Source organism: Octodon degus, unplaced genomic scaffold (assembly GCF_000260255.1).
Source record: "Octodon degus isolate 3935 unplaced genomic scaffold, OctDeg1.0 scaffold00258, whole genome shotgun sequence".
Taxonomy (NCBI): Eukaryota; Metazoa; Chordata; class Mammalia; order Rodentia; family Octodontidae; genus Octodon; species Octodon degus.
In genome coordinates this window covers 2,186,525-2,195,746 of record NW_004524834.1, presented here as the reverse complement: position 1 = coordinate 2,195,746, position 9,222 = coordinate 2,186,525, and positions in this window count along the sequence as shown.

The window sequence follows — 9,222 nt, the reverse complement described above, 5'->3', positions numbered from 1 at the left end:
CATTCAGCAGGAAGAAAGTTATTTATTTCAATGAATTAAATATTTATTTTCTATTTGTACTTTTCTGTGACAGGAATGGAACTTGGATGCAGTTGTTGAAATATTTCACTGTTGCCCAAGGCTGGAGAAAGAAAGCATCACCACAGTGACTTGGCTTTTTACTCCTTCTCACTTCTCCTATTCAGAGCATAGCAGAATCAAATCTTAATGGTAAGTACTTACCTTGCACCCAACAGATCAATCTTTTCCATTAGATTTGTCACTTGAGACACGGACTCAACTGTAATTGATTTCAAAGTCATGTGGCATAACACAAACTATGGTACTTTTCCTGTGATAAACTCAATCAATAGACCTAGCAGCTTAACAAAAATAATTGCATCAACATATCTGCTTTCCTGACACCATTTTGTTCTTAGGTGTTGGAAGCAGTCTGGTATTAGAAGAAATCCAATAACTTAGAAACAGGAAGGTTAAAGTCTGTGTAAATCAGTGCTTGTACCTCTTGGGTTCCAGTGGTATAGACTCCCTCATTTTCTCAATCTTTCCACTGCTCACAGCACAGTCGTCAGTTTAACAAGCTGTTCAAATAGCTCATGCATTTGGGGTTTGGTGCAAGCTATATATGAGCAGTTGCTTATATAAAAGCTAAAATAGGAGGGTATTACAAGGATTAAGTGATTCAGTAGAGTGTCTCAGCCAGCTGTAATTCAAGACACAATAGTTCAGATCCTTCATTGATGTTTTCTTTACTAAAATGTAGGATTTTAACCTTTTGGGAAGTCTTTTTCTACAGTGTCAGAATCAACTTCAGACCTGTCAACTCAACAATATCTTACAACTAAGGCCTTTCACAATGTCTGAGTTAGAGAAAGAAATTGCAATAATGCCTCCTAGGATTCTGTGTGATTAGAAACAGAAGCATACATTGGCTAGTTACACTGCTTATGAAAATTGGAGAGTTGACAATGACATGAGGCAAAAATACACGTGACAGATAAACAAGTCACTAGAAAAAAACAAATTTATTCTAACAGGACATGCCAAAGACTGATGCAAGCTATTTTTGAATTAAAATTCTACACTATTACTACGTCATTTACTGTTTATATGGAAAATTTCCAAGACTAACTTTCATTTGAATCAAAAGAGCAAATATCACTTTAGTTACTAAAACATTGCGAATTGATATTTCTGTTCATATTCACCATTTATTTTTATTTAGATTTTGACTTTTTCTGCTATGTGATCATCTACTTTAATTTTGTCATATTGATTAAAATAAGGATATTATTCTACAAAAATGGTAAAGCCTAGTTTTGCTTCAGTTTGGGGTTATAGCCATTTATTATTCAACAGGCATTCAGCTATTGTATTAGATATAGTTGTAAGCAAATCGACATGGTGTCTTCTGAGAAAATGTAGAATTCCTTTAGAATTGAAAAATAAACAAAAAAGTCCAGCATAAGCAATGATATAATGATAAGTGAATAACCAATATAAAGGTAAATGATAACTCAGATACTGTGATAGGCACTAGTTGTAATATATTGTTGAGTGGAGAGGTCTGAAGTTGATGCTGACACATAAGTATTACAGGACTAATGGCAAGAATAAACAAGAAAAGCAAAGAGAAAGCAATTTAGCTTAGTCATTTGGATGAAATTAAAATTGGTGCACTATATGTCTATATTTAGTTATCAGTTAATGAACTCATTTATGTTATATATTTTATAAGGTTCCTTGTGGCCGGGAAGATGGCTCAGTAGAATAAGTGCTTCCTTGGCAAGCGCAAGAGTATGAGTTCAATCCCCAGTTCCGCTCCCCCCCCAAAAAAAAAAGTTCCTGAAGGTTTCTACTTCTACTTTGTAAGTGTATGTCCTAGGCATTGTTTATATTTCAAAGCTTAGTGTACATCTTTCAAGGTCAAAATTATTCTTCTAAACATACAAATTCATCTAGAGGAGCAAAGGAATGATGCTGATACTGAATTTTTAATTGAATTGTCTTGGGATTATTTAATTACATTCAACTAAAATGAAAACATGTCTTTTTTAATGTAAAAAAGCACAAATAACACATTGGTGGGGAACTCAAACAAAACTTACTTGGGGAACTTTAGGGTAAAATGATGTGTAAAATGGGAGCGAGACCTCACTGGAACATTTTTCCCCCTTATAATAACTCCCTCACTAATCAAAGTTATGTCAAAAAGATGTAAATTCAATTTATTGTTAAACTTTATATTTAAGATTAAAACAGGGAATACTTTGATAATTTCTTGTAGACGCACCAAAATACTATAGAAACATATGCTTAGAGAATTAACAGAAATAGAAAAAACAGTCGAGAAAGGAGGTGCAAATTTGAGCCCAGTCTGGGCAACTTTGTGACTTAACAAACCCCTGTATCAAACATAGAAGAACAGGGCTAAGGCTTAGCCTAGTGGTGGTGCCCTGAGTTCTATCCATATGGAGTAGGGGTGAAGGGGGCTTCCTTTTATGAGTTAGTGTTATCTTCGTTTACTACTCTCTTTGTTTCTCCTTTTATTCTAAATTGTTGATTTTGTCTTCAATGATACCATCACCAACACTTCTTTTTCATCTTCCTCCTCCTTTCTTGTCTGTTTTTTTATTGACATTAACTACTTAAGGGATGAGAATCTAAGGACTTTTCAAATATATAGTTCTTATCAAAAATATTTAATAAAAGATATGCTGTTTAATGTAGAAAAAACTTACATTTTTCACTAGTAGTGATTTATCCAAGAAACTAAGACCAATATCCTTTAAGAATATATGCGTATATAAAAAGAAATGTAACTTTTGTATGTAACAAGGTCAGTCAAATCCCCTCAGGATTTACCCTGAAACCCTGTACCACAGTATGTAGATCCTTTGTCAGTATCAGCCATGTGGATGAGTCACAGTCATTGCTTGACCAATTTGCACTCTGTTAAAGCCCGAGAATATGTTTTCTCTCCATGTGACTCTCATTAGGCACATTCTAATCATCGATCACTTTCCTCTGTGGCCCTATAATCTCCTTGATCAGAAAATTTGGGAAACAACTGAGTTAAAGGATGTTACAGTGCAGGTTCTCTTATGTCCTGAGTCTTTACTGACCTTGAAAGGGTAGGGCCAAAATGTTGGCTGTCCTTGCAGCCCTTCTTTTTCTCTAATTTTTGGTCTGCAAACTTAAATTGTTAACCCTCCAGAAGAGAGGCTTAATGATGTTATTACCATATAACACAGGCAGTTGAGCTTAACCTCACTATCTGTCTGAATATCAAACGTCTTAGACATAACATAGACATTTCATATTATATAAGTCTTGCTTTATCTTGGTCTTAACCATCTAGCAGAAAAGTATAAAAACAAGGTATAAAAAGTAAAGCCATAATATCATGCTGAGCTATAAAAGACTCAAGTCAACAACTTCTGACATTGCCAGTCCTATGGATAACCCACTATTATTATGGACTACTAGACTGTATTGGATTATTTTGCTGAATTCATGCACCTACAATATTTAAATGGCAATAGAATACCTATCTCTGACAAAACTAAAAAAAAAAAAGGGGGGGATACAAATGAAGGACCATTTTTTATCTGTATATACCAAATATTTAGGTTAGATATAAGGCTACTTTCTCTCAATTCAATGAGAAGAAAGTTTTGTACTAATAGTGTTTGGACAGGATATCATATCTACATTTGTACTATGAATAACCACTATGCAGACAACAATATGCAATGTATTAATTATTGAAACTGTCCTACTAATCAGTTTTGAAACTGTCTCATTCCTATTTGTCAATAAAATTAATTAAAAAAATCTTTTCCTAGTAGAATTACTAAGAGAGTTAGGATTTTATAAAGTAGTGTTATTGTTTTCATGGTATATTTAGCTCTACAATAATATAAAAATTATAACATTTTCTATATACTTATGTAATATTTCATTTTATGCTATGTGTGGGGATTATCATTTAGTATTAGGAGAAATTTACAAAATTGACTGAAAGTTATTTTGTCCTCAAATTTACATTTCAAAATAAGATACTTGGTTCTCTTTTAAATTTTTATTTTATATTTATATTTAATTACAATCTTTTTTTTTTTGCGGAACCAGGGATTGAACTCAGACCCTTGTGCTTGCCAGGGAAGCGCTTATTCCACTGAGCCATCTCCCCAGCCCCTTAATTATAATCTTTAAGGATACTATTTCTCACAGAAGCATTTTCTTATTTTTAATGTTGATGTGAGAATTTCTTCATTTTTCATCAAGTGGTAGAGTTTATTTTGATGATAATTATAGTTATGGCATCATAAATTATACAAACAAATCCTCAAATTCTGCATAAATTTGGGCTATACTATATTCTTCTTTTCTCCCAAATATTATTATTGGGTACATACTTATTTTAGTAAATGTGATTAACAGATATTACTAATATTAATTTGCTTAGTTCTCCATATTGAAACAGGCTTGCAAAGAAAAGCAGATCCTGTATCCAGGGTCAATTTTTTTTGTTATTTTCATATCTTATTTATGCAGAAATGTGAGACTGATGGGCAAACAAGGCTCCTGTGGTAAAAATACAAGTGCTATATAAGAAAATTGTGCAAGTCTAACACAGTGACTGACAAAGCTTTAGCTTCCAAAAGTTTTTATTATAGGTTCTTACTTCTGCTTAAGGTTTGGATGCTGTCCCTGCTTTTACGAGGAAAAGTGAGGCGTTAATATTCTTCAGTTCAAAGGCCCTGAATGTCTAATTTCCCCATTTTTTTTTCTTGCCATTTTCCCATTCAGATCTTTAATTTATATTTCTTGTTATCTAAAATATCTGATTGAAGAGGCATTAAAAATGAAGTTAAAAGTATTGTAATTTTGGTCAATATGAGTTTTGAGTGTCTATAGTGTACAGTGAATAGATGGGTCAAAAACATTAAACTGAAAAATAAAATATATAATATCTCTCTAAGTAGTGCACATTTTAGTTTAAATATTTTTAAAGTCCCATATAATACAAGTGTTATTATGACTGCACATTTAAATACCTAACACAAGTTCATTATTTAAAATAACTCAATGGTGAATTACAAATGTGTTACTCTATAAGGAAAAGTTTTTATGATCATTTAAGGAGGTATTTTTTCAACCTATTGATCATTTTTTGACCTAAGTATCATTTACAGTTACTGATGGAGATTCAAAGGCATTTTGAGAGAGTATATGAAAGAAAAGACTTTGCTAGTTTATATTCAAACTGAAATAATTTGTGTTTGTTACACTTGATTTTAAATCACTTCTTTGAAAGTCTATTGTGTGCAAAATTATGTTAAAGATATTTTTTCTACATTCACATCCACCTTATAGCCTATTAAAGAATAGAGAGTAATGAAATAATTACTAATTTATATTAATGTTGGGCCGGCCACATAGCTCAGCGGACTAAAGTGCCAGTTTAGGCAGAGCACAGCGACCAGGGTTCCATCCCAAGTAGCCAGGGATTGATGTCCTGCTGCCATGCCAGGCCCACCCCCAAGGTGGGCTGAGTGGCGGTTGGAACTGTGAGCGGTGGCAGGCACCTATAATCCCAGTTCTTGGGAGGCTGAAAACAGGAGAATCACTACGAGTCTGATCTACCTAGTGCGACCCTCTTCACCCTGTAGAACCTGTCCTAAATTCATATAAATAGATATATAAATAAATAAATGTTAAAACTATCAAAGAAAATTACATATGCAGTTAATAAATTATCAACAGGACTTAAATTGAAAAATGATATGTTAAAATTTCAAGAATTACTAAATTGATGAAGAATTTTCTAAGGAGTTATATTTCCTGATGAGAGGAGGGGTGATGGATATAATCCACCAAAAAAATAAGAAATCAAATCTTCTGGCTTTAAGATTGAATTCCTTTCACTATTGTTTCTGATATTCATTTAAAAAAAAGTCCAGTACAATAAATGTACTCTTATCTATTAATGTTTACAGATATATTAAATACTTCAGAAACATTGAAATGAGAAGAGATAACTTGATTACTTTTCAGTGTTTTATTGGGTCGTCTTTAATTCATCCTAGCAAAAGGCTATGAGAAGGAATAAGAAAATTCATTAATAGGATCAATTTATACTTTGTTTAACTTGCTAAATAATTTGTTTTAACAGGGATATACCTTTGTTTTCAATTAGTAAAGTTTAAATTCAAACACTAAGAGTAAATATATCTCATATCCAAACCAGAAACTATCTGAAAATTGTGCTTCACTGAACCTATTATCTATTATACCAGAGGGAATGATAAATTTGTTGATTTTTCTTTGTAGTAGCTTTTGGATATGATTTTCATTTTTAAAAATCATGTGAATATGCTGAACATGTATCGTTCTCAACAGGTGAAACCATCATATTGGTGTGCATACAGAAGAGACTCTGGTGAACTTGCATACCCATTGCTGTGTGATCACAAAGGAATAGTACGCTGATGACAGGAGGTATATCGCTCTCAGTGTTCTGAACATTCAGGCAAAAGAAGACACCTTTGTTCTTCTGAGAGATCTTTGTGAAAATGGTGACCAGAACCTGAAATAAGTCAAAAGACCTCTGAATATGTTCTGTGTAACTTAGTAAATTAAACAAATTAACAATTCAAAATTTCCATTTACGGAGTTAAAGGAATACCAAGTTCTGGAAGGTATGCTTTGACAGGTGAAGTTCCTTATTAGCCTATCTTATCTCAAGTGTCATTTCTCTAGTCTGAGTGAAAGTACATCCTTCCAAAGAACTGTCTTCATTAGAAGAGAGCTGTCATTACACAATCTCTCCTCCATTTTTTTGACTTCATTTTTATCTTTGATTAGTCTGAAAACAAACATAGTCTGTGAAGGAAAGAGAGAAAATATAGAATGAAGTGACTGGGAGCCAAGAAGAAAAATATTAAATATTCTGTGGAATGTTTTGGCAATGTCTCAGTCTGTAGGTCAAAGTTGAAATCTAAGTTGCAGTGTTACTGCATCTAGGAACATAGCTCAGTGATAGAGCACTTGCCACACGTGCCAGGCCCTGGTTCAGCTCCCAGAAACAGAAATAAACATTATAATAAGAGGTATCAACTGCATGTGGATGTTATAATTAATGGAGATAGTCCACTAATCTTCCATAGAATATTTTATTCTATATGTTCTATGCTTATTTATGGAATCGAATAATTACTCTATTATTTTAGGGAAACACTTATTTGATTTGCACAAAGGGAGAAATGCAGAATTTCAACTACTCTGTTCCAAAAAGCTGAGTATCAAGTCAAATTTGTGTAGAGTCTTGGATGAATTGCATGAATGATTTTGGGTTGTTTTATCCTAACTTGTCTTTCCTCTAAGGGTGAATAGCATCCATGTTCCTTTTGACCTGGTTATGAATTAGAATTTACAGGACATACTGGGAGATTCATGCAGCATGAGTAAATTTTACTAGTTTCAGCATGCTTTGGAGTGGATCTGAGCTGCAACCTTAGACAGTGAAAGCAGATGATACTAGAACAGATATTTATCTACAGTTTGACCTATGCCATTGCTTCATCTCACTGTGCACACATGCAATACCATGACTTTTTCCACATGACATATAATCAATACGGAGGGCATTAGTCATGTTTCTAACACCTATGTGAGGGAAAAGTTCCTAAGTTCACCACCAATCCCAGAAAGCCCTCTTGCTGACTAGAACAAAAGCCTACCATTTAAGTTGTCTTCTGTTAAAATATTTAACATGAAGTTGATTTCTTCCAGAGCTCTGCTCCAAAAGAGTCAAAATAAGTGTTTGAATAAATGTATTTTGAGATGAATTGTGGTAGAAATATCTCCTTTTCTATTCTATAGATGACGTTGTTTAATCACTTTTGAAATAAGAAATAAATGAATAGGCTGTACAAAATCATCTCATCATTTTGCAAGGTTATACTAATAAAAATAAAGAGCCTCAGTCCACAAATTCTATAATTTGACTGGCTCTAAGTTATAAATGCCAATTCTTATCCGATAAATGTGAGCTCACCAAGGGAATATCAATGGAAAACAATTACTGGGTAGATTTTTGTGCTCTGGTTCCCAAAGTAAAATACATTTAGTGTGTTCAAATCAATGATAGAGGAAATGTCAAGGCAGGGGTACAGATTTACTCATTTTGTGGAGATGTCTAAAGCTATTAACTTTCTGCACTTTAATTAGAAAAACAATGCAAAACTATTCTCTCACTCAATTGTAGGATGTTCAAGACATTTGGAAAAGAGTCCTGAATTTGTGAAGTCTTGTAGATTCAAATGTATTTTTAGTATAAAGGCAATAGTTACTGAAAATGTATTTCTATTTTTATGGCCATAGATTGATTCTTTAAGCATAAACCCTAGGCATATAAAGATAGTGGATATTGAAAGAGTAACATAATTATAAGAAAAATAGGATACTTATGTAGGTTCAAACCTAATGCAATTTTTCACAATATATACAACTATAGGGTTTAAGTATACTTTTGGAGGATAAATTGTTATGGTCATTGAAGTATTTCTTAAAATTTTGTTTATTTAAATTATAAGTTTTTCTTTTCATCTGTAATTAAAAATGAAGTTCTGTTCTATGCTGTCAAATTAGAATATGATATATACCTCTCATCAACAAAATTTGTAAGTATTGATAATGTTATTATGCCACTTTATAATATCCATGCTTTTACTGAAAACTATATTTGCTTTCTTGAGTCTTATAGATGAGCTATATTGATAAATGGAAAGCTAAAATAAGGTGGGAGACAGAAAATTAGGGAGAAAAGATGATTTTTGAAATAGATGCTTTGGAAAGTTTATTAAAGAATTTCAAGATTTCTCAGAATAGGACAGCTACTACCCTCTCCTTCCAATTTTATAAGTAGTTGGCTATATTTTATTAAAATGATTTGTTCAGATTTTAATAACATGTTACTAACAGCCTTATTTCTTTTCTAAGAAAAATTTTGGGTCTTGACCTAAGAAGGTGAGTAGGAGTCAAAAGATCTGTAATATATATTACATATTGAGAAATGAATTTTAGCTTTGAAATTAAATGAAAACACTTCATTAATGTCAATTAAACAGCTCCTTAATTCTACCTATTGGCTGGTCATTATGTTGAGATTAAATAATATGGCAAGGTTTCTGCCTTTAAATCCTTACAGCAAGA